This window comes from Oryzias latipes, chromosome 12 (genome assembly GCF_053564925.1).
Source record: "Oryzias latipes strain Hd-rR chromosome 12, Olatipes_Hd-rR_3.1".
NCBI lineage: Eukaryota > Metazoa > Chordata > Actinopteri > Beloniformes > Adrianichthyidae > Oryzias > Oryzias latipes.
The window spans coordinates 1,729,140-1,744,659 of record NC_136248.1 but is presented as its reverse complement, the minus strand read 5'-3'; the positions used below and the strand labels follow the sequence as shown (position 1 = coordinate 1,744,659).

Here is a 15,520-nt window from a genome sequence, read left to right as displayed (position 1 = left end):
TAGACCCACTAGACAGTGCTCTGAACCTTTTTTGTTCAATGATTTGTGATCTTCACTGGTGTCCATGGATTACATGAAATCTTTCCACCTTTATCCACCTTTGTCATGGTAGGGAGAACACCTCAATGGAAGGGGGGGTCATAGGATAGCAACGTAGAAGTTTCTCAGGAACGACAACACTTTAAATTGAGTAAAGACCGTCAGTTCACACTTCAGTTGCTGTTGCAACTAAAGCCCAAATGCAAAGCGGCGCAGTGGGAGGGCCTTCAGCTTCTTCTCTTACGTCACCTTTGGCTTCTCTTTTATTAAGATTAGGAATTAAACTGTCTGCTTTGATAAAGCTTAAGCAGCATTGACTTTGACCCATTAGTTATGCTGCCGTGGGCCCAAAGTGCTTTGGGACCTCCTACGATGGCACCTGCCTCTTCCTCTCTTTCAGTCTTCATGCATTTATTCCACTAATGCATTCCATTAATTTAATGTTGTCTGACTTTACTTCTTTAAGCTGAAAGCTGTTGCTCCTGTACATCTTTCTGGAACAGGTGCTGCACTTTTCTCCCTTGAGACCAAAGATCCAAACAGGCGGGTGTTTCGTTTTTGTTTGTTGATTCCCAGAGCTGAACTCTATCCTCTTAGCTTTAAAAGTAGCCAACATTGTTGTTTTGTGTCTGCTCTGACTTAAATACAGTTGTGTTGCAGTAGATTCTCATCCACAACCCACATGGTAGAGTGTATTTAATGCATTTAATGGCTTTCCTCAAAAGAGGATGTTTTGATTGAGAGGAAAAGATGCATGAGATGGGAAACCCGCTAAAACTCCAAAATATTACCAAGTAAATTGGTCCATTTATTTGTAAGACATTTGGAAATAACACAAGAGGTAAAGCTGTTTTTGCTTGTATTCAGACAGAATATCTGTAAATGTAAAACAGCCTATTTTTGGCAGATCACTTTTGGATTCTTAAAAGGAAATTTCTCTTCATGTTAGTGCATTTCCCTCCCAAAACTCGAATTATAAATTAGTGAAATGTTACGTGTCAAAGAGCTACCTTGAGTCTTTAATCAAGTGTAATAAATTACCTTTATCAAAATTTAAAGGAATATGTTTACAGAAGTTTTGTTTGCTATTAAAATTACAAATCACATGGTCAATAATAATCATTTAACCCTTGTGCTATGTAAGATGACCCCCCCCCCCCCCCCTTCCATTGAGGTGTTCTCCCTGCCATGACAAAGGTGGATAAAGGTGGAAAGATTTCATGTTATCCATGGACACCAGTGAAGATCACAAATCATTGAAGAAAAAAGGTTCAGAACACTGTCTAGTGGGTCTAGATGACCCAACTCCTAATGGTAAAGTGCCTAGGATAGCATAAGGGTTACAAAAGTGTGTACATGATATTAATCCAATACAAATTAGGTTATTCTGGCCTAAAAACTCTGTTTTCCAACTGAATGCATGAAAAACAAAAAGGGTTGATGAATTGAAAGTGGAGTCATAAAAAAAGAATTTCCTGTTTTACTGTTAAATCAAACGTTCATGGTTTCATGATGCTGAAAGGTAACCAGAAGCTAAAACTGTTGACTTATTTTGTAATGAATCAGTTGTTTTAGCCCCGTATGCAGAGCCAGAGCTACGCATGCAAACAAGCTAAAAACATGAAATATTAAAGAGATCCAGACCTATTTTAAAAGTTTAAGTGTATCTGTTTACTACACTGACTAGACTTGGTGGAAGTTTTTTGGTCTCGTTTAATTTGTTTTTGCAGATAAAGGAGTTTTACCTTTTAGAGAAGTTTAAATGAGAGTCCTCCAAAAGAATGAGAAATTAATAAAAGTTGTCCTTTTTGTTTTCATATCTAATGAATTTCTGCCATTTGACAGCAGTGCAGATTGAAAAGTCAGAAATGAAAAGACGGTGTTTACTTCGTACTCTGCCTGAATAGCAAACATTTACGGATAGAAAATGCATCAGTGCTTTGGTTGTAACGTTTTTTCCTTGAGCCGGTTCTGTGCCAGCCGGTGGATCTTTTTTCACATGGCCTAGTTTTCTGTATATCATTCCAGGGCATTTACATATGTTGCACTTTTCCCTAAATCTTTTAATAAAATAAAAGCAAAATCTGATTCCAGCTTGATATTATGGCTTTACGATGCTACATTCATTCTAGGCACAAAAAGAATTTGGGAAAATGATATCTAACAAGCCTCTTAAAATAAGGCTAAGGCATGTGCACAAATGTAACATTTTACAATATTTTACATTTATACCATGGATAGTAAGATTAATAGATATTAAAAAGGCAGACCATCTCACCACAGAAGTTCTTGGAGCTACACTTTAAAAGAGATTGCAGCAGTGCTTTGATGGAAGATGTAAAGCTTGCTTTGAAAAATGTGTCTGGATGGATGATGTGAAAATTAATAAGAAAAATGCATTAAAGACACACTCCAATGGAAATGGAGTTTTTGGTGTTTTTACTACATGTTCTTGTGGCATTTATCTGATCATGGAGACAAATATAAAAAAATTCAAATGAAAACTGCATTTCTTAGTATTTCTTTATTCAAATGGTTGTGAATGCAGGAGCAGATGTAGAAAATATGTTGGGCGGGGCCACAAGCTCCATGCTCCGCCCCTTTCTGATCATCTACCTGCAGACAAATAAATCCATCAACGTCTTTGTTTTCCTGGACTGAGCTGGAATCTGGATCCAAACTGGACGGATGGATGGATCAGAATTGGCTGCCTGGGGGTGTGAGGGGCTGTAAGCTAGCGGGAGAGCGTGTAAACAAAGGGATGATAGAAATCAGGGCGGGCTTACTCCAAGTCAAATATCCCGCCCACAACTCACAGCTGAATTTCTGAGGAACTCCTGCCGCCCTGCAGAAACTATGTCCTAGAAAACCATACAGAATTTTGGCTGAAAATGGCCTCATCATGAACCTGAAAAAACCACTGGGAACGCATAAAAAAGAGATCACAGATGCCATTCAAACCTCCATAAATGAACAAAACAATTTTAGAAATCAGAGCACTTCATGAAAAGGTAGGGCCTCCAAATTAGGTGATGATAAACTAGGATAGACTAGCGCAAACTAGATATTTCTTTGCATTTTTGCACAAAAGGCTCCTAAGTTTTTAGTGTTTTTAAAGGTGTAGATGTGATTTCACGAAGCCTGGACAACATGTGAACATGTTTTCCATCAGACTGCCTCTTCAAAATTCATTTTTTAAGACGGAGCGTCATTTGATCACATCCTTCATGGATTTCTCTTTCAAGTGTTCCTGTTGTCTAATGCAACATTTGTCTTCACATTTCCATTTTCTAAGATCATTTAATGCACCCTCTCACAACAGAAAACTGCAGTCATTACAAATGGTCTAAAATAATTTCCTATGTTGAGTCAATGACAAAAAAACAACAACAACTAATTTATTTTTAATCAATCAATCAATCAATCAATCAATCAATCAATCAATCAATCAATCAATCAATCAATCAATCAATCAATCAATCAATCAATCAATCAATCAATCAATCAAAATGATTGGAGTTTTTTTTTTAACATTTAGAGTTTAGGTTTCAGCTTTTGAACATTGGTGTGTATGTTGCTTTATTAATGGTAAAAACTGTCAGAAGTCAGAACTCTGTGTCCCCCTCCCTACAGGGTTCTGGATGCACTACATCTCCCAGCAACCCCAGCGCACACGTCCTGTATGACACACCTGACTCTCATGTACAATCACTCACAGTCTACGTAAACATTGTACTGAGCCACATTCAGTGCAAAGTTTTGTTTGTAGCACTCTGCATGCATTAGCGAGCATTACATCTGGATCTGATCTTCTGTTTCCTGACCCTGTTTTGCCCCTGTTCGCCTGCCCTGACCCTCGCCTGGATTTTGACCACCCCGTCTCTCTTCTGATGCCTGTTTTCGACCCCTGCCTGCCTGACCCTGATTTAGCTTTGTGGACTTTTAGCTGAGCTAATAAACCTGCTGCATTTGGATCCAGCCGTCTGCCTGTTTTTTGTGACAAAATCAAGTGTCTGTCCAGTTTCTGTGCCAACTTTTCCACTGTCAGCATAGTTAGGGGTCGAGGGTCATCCAGAAAGCAATGTGGGGACGAAGGGAACGCCATCTGTTTATTAGATGCCATTTGAAAAAATCAAATGACTAGCAAAAATGAACAGATACCTGCTCCTCCAATGAAACTATCAGAAAAGGCATGTAAATCCCACATGAATGGGCCAGAAGGTTTACATCAGCTTTCCTCCAGTGGGGTTATGCAAACCACCCACCACCATTCAAGTCTGTGTATGTGTGAATCCCCAACATGCACTAAAAACTACAGCACTTCTACAAATAGTGCTCAGAAAAATTCAAACATGGCAATACATCTCTAGGGAAATGCTAAATGGTATGTTTATTTATATAGATTTAGTTTTTGACATTAAAATATTTACATTTATTTGATGAAAACAAGTTTTAGACATGCCCACATTTAAAGATATAAAACATTAATGCATTTCTTAGATGCATGGCTGAGGCACTCTAACTTCTTTCAGTGTTCGGAAGGGAGTGAGGCATTAAAACGATCCGTACTGACATGGAGAAAAGCAACAACAGAAACACTCAAGGATGAAATTCATTTAGTCTGGTTTAATGGTTGATGTGAGCTTTGATTATTAGTGGGAGCATCATTTTACGTTTTAATTCTAAAGTATGAAATAAGTGTAACAGTTTATCCTGCAGGCTTTTGGTTGTATTTTGTCATGCAGAGTTGTGACTGACACATACATTGTGTTGTACAAATGTGCGTCTGTACTACAAAAGCACAAGATAAATCCGCATTAACTTTACTGCAATCATTTTGTATTTTTCCAGATTATGTAGACAGAGGAAGAAAGGAGTTGTAGCAGAATTTCCCAGAGGCTCCTGCATGCTTCACAGAAAACTTTATATCAAGTTAATGACAGCATAAAGGTGTGGTGGCTTAGTCAAACAGTGATGTGAAAGGCTGACCCGGTAGTCAGAACGGTGACCAGCATCATGATCTTCAGCTCAAGAACAGGACTTTTCAAGACTTCACTGGGATTTCTAAATTATTTAGCTTTTAGTTGAACTGAAGTATGAAAGTGTGCCTGCTTGGCTTTTGGGATTTATGGTAGCTAACAAAACATTAATTTATCCGTCTTGTGAGAGTCACCAAACATTTTAGATCTTTAGTAAAGCCTCAGTCACATCTGCCCTGTACGGAGCATGTGTCACAAGACCCGGCAGACATGCAGCAGGTTTAGTAGCTCAGCTAAAAGTCCACACTATAAAAGGGTCAGGCAGGCAGGAGTCAGTAACAGGCATAAGATCATCAGAGAAGAGACAGGATGGTCAAAATACAGGCAAGAGTCAGGGCTGGCCGCAGGCAAACAGAGTCAGAGTCAGAAGACAGGAGATCAGGTCCAGATATAACACTCAGTTAGGAAGGAAAAGTTGATTGATCCAGGAAGTGTAGTTAGAACTCTGGAGTTGGTTCCTGCTAGTGACCATAGGGGGAGACAGGGTTATGACTTCTGACAGCACGAAGATGGAAATGTCAAAGGTCATAGACCGCTCGGTGAATGACTAGAGCAAGAAAGGTTATGGTACATTTTTTTACTACAGGCATGCTGGGGAGAACAGGTCGTAATAAACACTTGTGCAACAGGTAAGTGTAAAGTTTTTTCCAAAGGTGACGTCACATGCCATCTCTATGGCGATGCGGCTGCTCCTCTCCACAACCCAGAAACCTGCTGCACCCATATGCGTTGGTCCATGGGACATGTGGCTGGAGAACGTTTCTGAGCTGTCACTTCTGAACTAGTACTGCTAAATTAATCAGAAGAAAAAAGTTGAATTTGAAGCAGAAGCTTTATTGTTTTAATTCAGTGAACAGTAAGAACTGATGGCGTTCTCCACCCATCTGTCTTCAGAACCTGCTGAGTCCATTTCAGAGTTCCATGGTTGTCAGAGCCAACCCAGCGGCTGTTGAGCAAAGGCAGGGTCACCCTGAACACGTCAGTGATCTGTTGCACTGCCACACACACATTAACTAACATCTAGGGACAATTTAAAGACACCCTGCAAACCATGTTTTTGGGCTGTGGGAGGAAGATGGAGTGACTGGGAAAAAGCTGCAGATGAGCAAAGAGAACAGGAAGCTCCACACAGAAGGGTCCCAGAAATGGCAAGAGTGCTAACCACTGCTCCGCCATGCAGCCGCAGATGAAGCTAACATCATCAAACACAGCATCAGTCCATGGAGAGGGGGCCACCTCTGTTCAGAAGGTTACAGGTTCTGTTCCTGCCTTGCATATGGAGTTAATTCAGTCTCAATAATCAGAAATCCACACAACCTGTTTCACAAATACACACACAAATATATATTTATGCAAACGTGCAATAGAAATGTGCATTTGCAAACCCCCTTTCATTTGTGAATCTCCCCACAGTTGGGAGAGAAATCCCTGCGGTCAATTGTGAGACTCTCCTGACGCAGCAGGTCAACTAATGTCATCATTGTCTAATGAATGTGTCAAACTCATCAACAAAGCAGGCATGTTCGCTTTCAGACAATCAAATGGCCCCTTACACTTTCTCTAAGGGGGTGGACTTTCTGCATTCAACCACTGTGCTATATGTTGAAGCGTCCTTAAGCAAGACACCGAACCCCTCATTTCTCCTGATGGTCTGCTTTCCACCATGCAGGGCAGTAGAATCCTCATCATAGTGTACATGTAAGTGTGTTGAAGTGAATGGGACTGTAAAGCACTTTGGGTCCTAATGAAAGTAGAAAAGCGCCATATAAGGATTGATCATTGACCATGAGTGCCCCCCCCCCCCCCCCCAAATCTAAACCACGCGCTGCATTCATTAACACAGCATGGCTTTGTATTGGAAGAGTGCAGCAGCTGAAGTGAGCTGAAAAACATTTCAAGCATCATAAAACTAAACATGAAAAAATACTGCAAAGAAGTCGGAGACCTTTATCCGACAAGAATGAGAAAAGGAATCATTGCAGATCAGCAGGAGCCCCCCAACGGGTCAACATCTAACTTGGTATGTCCCGTTTTGCTGATTTTAGCAAATCTTCTGGACCATCTTCCTGAATGTTTTGCTTTTAACCCTCCAGGAGGACGAGCCTCTGACAAGTATGCTGTCAGACTGTCTGGTTATCAATGTTCTAGCTGTGTTCCTGTGATTTAGCATCTAAAGGGAAGGCTATCATCTGGCTGTTTACTCTCACTAGTGCAGTGTATCTTTAATGTAGAACATTTTTCAACAAGATCGGTTACCAGAAAAAGACTAAATAAAACAGCAGTAAGCATTACACACAAAGGTAAATACACAAAGGAAAACAGGAAACAAGTGAAAATCTTTTTAACCATCCATTTTCTTTACTAAACATACGGGGGGCATGGGGTGTGGCCTATCACAGCTACTAAGGGGCAAAGGCAGGGGACACCCTGCAGTTCATTGCAGGGCCACACAGAGACAGACAACCACACTCCCATTCACACCCAGGGGATAATTTAGAATAACCACCAAACCGGAGAAATGTCAAGTTATGGGGAGAAGCCAAAAGAGAGCAGACCCAGCAGCAGATGACAGTTCTTTATTTGAAACTGGAGAAGAAAAGCAGGATCAGGTGAGTCAGCTTAGCCACCTTGTGCAGCTACCAGGAGGTGCAGGACTCTGTGGAGTGGAAACAGGGGATCAGTGGCCAACGGGTTCTTTGTAAGAATTTTCTGTTGCTTACTGTCATGAAGATAGACTAGTGGCTGGAAGGAAAGGAGTGGTGATCTCCCCTCAGGATGAGTGAACCAGAGGCACAGCAGGGGAAGGAGGGGGTTCTCCAAAGGGTGCGTGGAGGAAACTGGAGAATTTTGTCCTTGATCCAAAAGGCAGGTCCAAGATGAAAGAGGGTCTGGCACACAGGAATCCAATTCACAGGGAATGGGGTGAGGTACTCACAAAGGGACAGGCTGCACGGATAAGTCGTGGAGAGCAGAAACAGGTCAGGTCAGGTCAGGATAGAATGAGTAGATTTTCAGGTTTGCAGGTTCTCAGAAGCAGGTAGACATTGTTGTTGAACACAGACGTTCCAGCAAGGCCATGTTGTAGGTTTAAATAAGCACAGTCACAGGTGACAGGTATCAGTAGAAGATTACCTTGAGGGGGTGAACCAGGGCAGACATGTCAAGAAATAGGAAACGTGAGAAGAAGCTGGAGCTTTAGGGTGTATTCAGACTACACTCATTTGGTTTTCTGAATACACTCAAGCGGACCCTGGTCTGGGACCAGGAACTGCCCTCGGCCCCATCTTTTCAGGGGGGCTTGGTTTGTTTCCAATCAGACTGAGCTCCGGTTTGCTCTGAGTTTCCTCTGTCTGAATAGATTTTGTGCTGGAAGTGGAGCAACTGGACCAAGACGGGCACCGCAGCCTGTAAACGAGCCGCAAACAAACATGGACCAACGATGAGACACAGCTACTCATTAAAATGTGAGTGTAGAAAAACAACTTTTAGCGTGATCCACATTGTTTCTCATACTGTTCTCCCGACGATCTATATGTCATAAAACCTTATCAGGGTAGCTTCTTAGCTGTCATCGCCTCAGTAACCGCCCTGCAGCACGCCTCCACCGGACCAAAGGTAAAGTGTTCAACCTGACGTTGATCCAGACGTTCAGAACTGGTCAGTGAAATTTAAAGTTTGAATCAGTGAACTATCCCGGCAAGCATGGAGTGATATTTCTGCCACAACATTAATTTTTTAGCTTGTTTTTTTATTGACTTCTTCATTGTCACACTTGTTTTGTTTTAAGTGTGCTGCTGACCTCTTTTGACCTCATTTCCAGGTCGCCTTTCAGAATGAGATTTTGAGCTAAAGCGTCTTTTACTCGGGTAAAAAAGCTAAATAAATGAAGTTCTTCATCATTTTATGTGGTGAAACGCAGATGGAATAAAATCCTTCATTTTTAACATAGGCTGTATATATATGTTCACAGACACTGAAGCTTTGAACTCAGATGACACAAAACAACACTTCCTGACAAAAGGGTTAAACATAGATTTGATGGCCAAAAACAGCCTTATTGACTTTCCCCTCATAGCACTTCCTGTCTGCCCCCTGCTGACAGGGTTGAGTTCTGAGCAGCGAAGGCATCATGCAGGGCATCATGGGAAAGGCCTGTGTGTGTGTGTGTGTGTGTGTGTGTGTGTGTGTGTGTGTGTGTGTGTGTGTGTGTGTGTGGTTGGGTGTGGGATAGAGGGGTGTTGTTGTGAGTGTAATAACTCCTACAAAGTTCAGGGCTGGACTGAGGTGATTTGCAGGAGTTTAAATCCCAGCAGGAGGCTCTGACAGAAACACACACTTTCTGGAGATGGCAGATTCCCTGATACAACATTTTGCTTTTGTGGTTTTTATTCTTTTGTCTCATCAGGCACAAATCAAGGATACTCAGGCTGTGTGGACCTGCGGCCTCCTCCTGAGCAATGAGAGCAGGCACAGGAGAGCAGACAAGCAGGGGCTGCATGTCTGTCTGGACTCCAGCAGCAGCAGAAAGACTCCTGCTGTTCAAACCAACAGAAAAGAGCAGTCACAGGGTGACTGGCTGGGAGATGCTTGTTAGAAACTTCCCAGCCGTTTCTTAACTACATCTCAATCTCTTCCCTTCCACTTTTGTTTCTAATAAAACAAAACAAAACCTTAAACAGCATTGATTCTCGTTGCTCCTGAAGTGTCTCTCTTGTTCTAGCCAAGTTTGTATTATCCTGATCATTTCTTTCTTTTTCTTTTCCTTTTAGGTTTGAATTTTGTTCTAGTTTTTTGTTTAATCCAACCAGTCCACTGAGCGACTCAGGCTTTCATGGTTACAGGAATCTAACCATCGCTGGTTCAAGCCATGATCTCTTTGCCTGTTTTAAACCGGCTCTCATATTTCTGTATGTAAGAAAATGTGGAAAAATCTATGAGAAGGGAAGCATATTACTGGTTGTTTCAATAAAAATACAAACACGCATTTGATTACAGAGGAAACTGTGAGGGCTGCCTCAAAGACCACTGCACACCCGTGCAGACACCAATATATCTGCATTTAGACAGAAGATCTCATTCATTTGACGTATGCACATATGTAAACATGACTAAATAAAAGTTTGAACACGGAAAGTCCTGTTGGCAAACCAAAGGCAGTCTAGCTTTGGATTTAAACTTTTTTTTTTAATGATGCTTGATATTTGTTCTTGTCAGTTAATTAGTTTGAAGGAACTCTTGACTCCCCCGCTTGCTCTGCCACAGCTAATGAGGCCCGTGGCCAGTTTGTGAGGCAGAAACGTCGCTTTGCCTTGATGGACAAAATGAGTACGACTTTGGAGACTCATGTGAGACATTTGGTCGTCCGTCTGTCTGTCTTTGAACTGTTTTGGTGGCTTGTTTTCAGCTTTGCTGTCTGCAAGTGTTCCTCCTGCTCCTGTTAATTGCCCCTCTAGTGTGTGAGCCCCCCAGTGTGTAATAGTCACCCTTGTTAGTACCATCCCTGCCAGTGTCCTCTTGGCGCTGTTATATTTTTATTAAAACAAAATCAGTTCATTAATCCGAATGCACTCCCGTGAGGCATGAACCGTCTCCCCACAGCTCATGGCATCATCATGTTTAGCTCCATGTTTGTCATCTTGGTGCACCTCTGTCATGCTCTGCTTGTTTGACTGGTTTTTCCTCGTTTTCATTTTGTCTTTTGGGCGTCTGTACAGGCTGGCTGTGACTCCACCCATTCTCCAGTGGATCCTTGGAGCAGTCACAGCTGCCTGCACTTTGCTAACCAACCACACAACATTTCAGGAACTCTCCTCCAGACTTCAGTGTCAGTTCGTTTTGTGTTCATACGGTGCTCTCCTGGGGCCTCATTTATAAAACTTTGCGTAGGATTTGCGTCAGAAGTGGCGTACGGATGAAACATAGGACGTGCGTACGCACAGAAATATTCGGATTTATAAAACCGTGCGCACGCACATCCTACGCATCTTTCCCTTAATAAATCATAACCAATTCTAAATGCAGCGCAGCTTTTGCGGCTTCATGACACGCCCATAGTTGCCCATAAATAGTCCGTGAAACGCCCACAAAGGAATATTCATTGATTGCGAAACCATGGCAAACACAGAGAGGAAATGAAAAAAAAACGTAACTTCACTCAATGTGAAGTAGAAGTTATCGTTGGCGAGGTGGAAAAGAGGAGAAAAATGTTGTTTGGAGGGCACAGTGTGGACATTACTAATGCCAAAAAGGCACGTGAGCGGCAAACGGTGGCGGACGCCAAATGCTGTAGCCTCACAACCAACCTTGGACCGTGGCCGAAATAAAAAAGAAATGGTCGGACATCAAAGTCGAGGCATAAAGAACGTCTAGCGCTGCATCGCCAGAGTGTGTCTGCCACCGGGGGGGGGGGGGGGGGGCACCGGAGCGCCAGATGCACCGGGTGACACGCGTGGTTCCTCCGAGTGCTCTTCTTTAACGCCGGGCCCAAAAGCCCGCAGAGGTCCAACAGGACGGCTGGAGGAAGTCAGAACCGGCTCATAAGCCACTCGTCCTCGTTTGCCAGCAAGTCTTCTTGCTGTCTAAAGATGCGTTCACTCCGAATTCTTCCATTTGCCACATCTTCTAAGAGCCCAAGATCAGCCATTGTGCGTCATTACGCATTGTGATGGGGCATTTTATTTCCATCCATTTAATTACATCTGACAAGCTACAGATGTCGGTAATAATCCACGTGGAAATGGGAAATTGATCAGCAAATGTAATTTCTTGTTGCTTTCTGAATGTTTGAGACATACGCCATACATTGTTTTATCAAAAATAAAACAAAATAAAGGCATATGCATGAATAACATAATTCTGTAGCTTATGAAGAAATGTTTTACTATGAAAACAACTTTCCCCAGTGGACAATTAGTACATCTGTCCGTCCGTCCGCACGCCCGCACCTATATCTGCTCCGCCAGACGGACACATTAACGAGAATATCAGTTTTGTACATTATTTCGTTCTGTTAAATATATTATTCATGAGGATGAATTGCACAACATGCCAATATTGCAGAACATATTTCACTTTTCTTTCTGCAAATAAGTGTTCATTTGAATTTCTGTTGTAATGTTCGTTTGATTGTTTTGTTTGTTTCACTGCTGATCGATCAAACGGGTGTTGGTGTAGCTGTTAATTGTCAGACTTGCTTTGTGAAGTCTTCATGTTATTTCTGAGAGGCAGTATTGTCATTTTCACTTTCACGCGTTTCTTCCATCTGCCGACGGTGTCGCCGTTTCTCATTTCACCCGTTTTTGTGCGTACGCCTGGGTCAGAGCTTGCGTGGAGGACCGCACATTTTCCCGTCAAGTTTGCTTTTTATAAATCTCAACTATTGCGTAGAGAGTGGCGTACGCCTTCTTTTGTGCGTACGCAACGTTTATAAATGAGGCCCCTGGGGGGTATTCCAGGAAGCATGTTTAAACTCCCCTGACTTTAAGCCTGAACTCTGGCTGAAATCCACCTGAACTTGCTTACTCTGGGTATGTCGGTTCCAAAAGACCGGATATGAGTTGGCGTAATTACGCTCGACTTGGTAACCCTGGGATAATGCACGTGCACAGCAAATACATAAAGACATTCTCAATAGATCTCCGATTTCCAGAGTCACCATGGATACACGTGGAGAAAAAAAGAGAGCACTATACTTCAGTGAGACGGAGTCTGAGATTTTAATGACGGCGTATGAAGATTATACGACCATCAAAAAGGTAACACGGCTGCATCATCAGAAGAAAGAGTTTCTGCTTGGAGAAAAGAACGGACAAAGTAAACGCACAAGTTTCTGATCTTATTTGTATTTTCATTGTGACACATAAATATATAACTTATCCAACTTAAATTTATTCAATTGGTAACAAGTAATTGAGTTAAATTTATTCAACCTAATTTCTTACGTCTATTTAACTCAATATTTTTTTACAACTCAAATTTACATATTTATCTGACTAAATGTAACATTTTTTGTATTTGTATTTGTTTGTATTTATTTATTTAAGGGACAATGCATACAACAAACAGTGTAGAATACTCTAAAGGTAATGAGACTGTAAATATGCAGGATTGTAGCCTAGGCTAATTTTCATCCTCTGTCCTGTTCTGACCATGGCCAGCCACCTAGAGACTTCAAATAAAATGAGTAAAACAGAGTAAAAATGTACATATATAGGGTAAAATTGCATTAGAAAAATAACATAAAATTAACATAACTCGGATAACATTTAAAACAGTTTCAAATGCATAATTGCACATTACTCCAATTCAATTAAATATTTTTCCATCATAACTTATACTTATTAAACTCTCATATGCCTAAGTTTCAGCTTGCAGATATTCTCATTTTTATAACAATAAAATGAAAGAAATAAAGTGGATTCAAATGATGTAATCATTTTCTTTCAATTTCTCATTACGTTACTGCAGGGGTGCTATATAAACTCATCATCCTTTCCCTCCTTCTCACTCATGGTGCAGAAAGAATTAAACATAACAGGACAAATAACCAGACAAAACACAGTAAAACCGCTAAACACATTTGGTCAAAAAGCCACACTTAAACCCAAATCTGTCCAGACAGGCAAAGGGAATGGTATCCCACAATCCCTTGCGGTGCCGATCTAACAGCAGCACCAAAGTTACACCTACTTAATTGAATTAGTTTGAATGAAAGTAAAATAAATATCTGATAACTACGTGTTATTTTTAAGCTGAATTAACTAAAAAGAATTGATTTATCTTAACTGAAGCAAATAATTAAGTTAGATCGAAGTAAAAAAGTTTATTTTTCCAACATCCATATGTGGTCTTATCACCCTCTCATGGTGGAAAAAGTATTATCTGAGCTTCTTCATCCACTAAATCATCTTTAAATGGACACGCCATGCTGCTGCACCTCTCTGTAAACAAACTAACCTTCAACTAAACCTGCTCCAGACCAGGTTATGTTCAGAGCATGAGTTGCTATGGCAACTTGACATACCCTGAAACATACCTCCATTTCTGGAACTGAAAGCTGAGGTTATCAACTTCCTGTTACGGTGCCTCTGGCAGATTCCTCCCCCTCATCAGCTACACCTGGTACCTCCAGCTGCGCCTCCTCAACCTCGTCAGCCGGCAGACTCTTAAGGAGACCTCGGACCTGTAATCAACGCTAGTTCGTTGTACTCCCACGGTGCATCTCCTGGCTTCATCTAGATTCTTGTTCATGCCTTTGTCCTCGACTAATTACCTTGTCTTGTGTCACTCCAGGATCTCGCCCTCACGAGTTACTCCACTGGTTGCTGTCCACCTCTCGCTCCATCGCCCTCCTGGCTACCATCACGGATCATACGGTTGTCGCCGCCAAGACCCTCCAACCAACACCTCTGGCCTTCACAGAAGAACCTGGGACTCAATATTATTCCTGCAGTTAAAATTAAACCTTTTCCTACTCACCTCAGTGCCTGTCGAGTCTCCTTACGGGTTCCAGCACTTGGGTCGGCTAAGTCAGCTAAACCATGACACTTCCTTAGCCTCAAACTTATCGTGGGAGCTAGCATAACCTGCTTTCTGGAATACCCCCCTGGGCTTCATTTTACCGTTTGGATCTGTTATGTCTTGATATGTGTATCACCAAGAGTCTGGTGATATGTATCCCGATTCACATCTAACGATAGAATATATATCCCAATATTGTACCGGAAAACAATTTTTTTTTTTTACAGAGTATGTCTTAGAAAAAACTCTACCTGGATATTAAAACGTCTTTCATTATAAAAAAAATTGTAAAATGTATTTTATTTGATCATCACGTCATGGTAATCATGGATCAACATGTACTGGTAAGTTGCTTTTTCCCAAACAAATTCAATGTGCTTTTATTTTGGTAACGTAACCCATGAGAGCTGAGTAATGACGACTGTGGATTAGAAGGCAAAACTGCTGTTTGCACAAGGTTGCTGATTCAGTCCCCGCCTCATAAAATGAATGACTACATGGGACCATAATCTAATTAAACTGCTGACTTAGTTTCAACAGAACGGTGCCCCTTCATAGCAGAGCTTTCCCGCTGAACCTTTTGTCTGCACTCAATGTCTTTTCAGAAACAAATACAACGTACACAACGATTCTTCAACAACCCACATGGATTCTCTGCATGGCTGTGAAGAGCTGTTGTTCTCCACAGAGCTGCTGTGCTGCACCGTGTGAGCAGTAACTCATCCTGCTGGTTGCCTGGAGACAGGAATTCATGTAAACTGCCTCAGGAGTAAATTCACTTCTGCTCCAAGCAAAATGATTTTAAGCCTTTTGATAAAAAAGGACTAATGATACCTGTTATGAATGAAACCATAAAAAACTAGAATTTACATGAAATGATTTATTGTTACAATATAAAAAGGTTCAACCTTTACCTGCCGACT

At 41.5% G+C, this 15,520-nt stretch overlaps 2 long non-coding RNA genes across 2 annotated transcripts; one reads left to right on the top strand and one right to left on the bottom strand.

Annotated features, from left to right (window-relative positions):
* Positions 1 to 7,639: 7,639 nt before the first annotated feature.
* On the bottom strand, positions 7,640 to 8,149 carry LOC144996448 (uncharacterized). The gene is made up of 3 exons (XR_013659391.1): positions 8,014 to 8,149; positions 7,799 to 7,930; positions 7,640 to 7,734 (listed from the first exon to the last, which is right to left on the bottom strand). It is a non-coding gene; the product is annotated as an uncharacterized LOC144996448 (long non-coding RNA).
* Positions 8,150 to 8,220: 71 nt separating this feature from the next.
* On the top strand, positions 8,221 to 10,275 carry LOC110016021 (uncharacterized). Its single transcript, XR_002874334.2, has 3 exons — positions 8,221 to 8,542; positions 8,631 to 8,693; positions 9,484 to 10,275. It is a non-coding gene; the product is annotated as an uncharacterized LOC110016021 (long non-coding RNA).
* Positions 10,276 to 15,520: the final 5,245 nt, after the last annotated feature.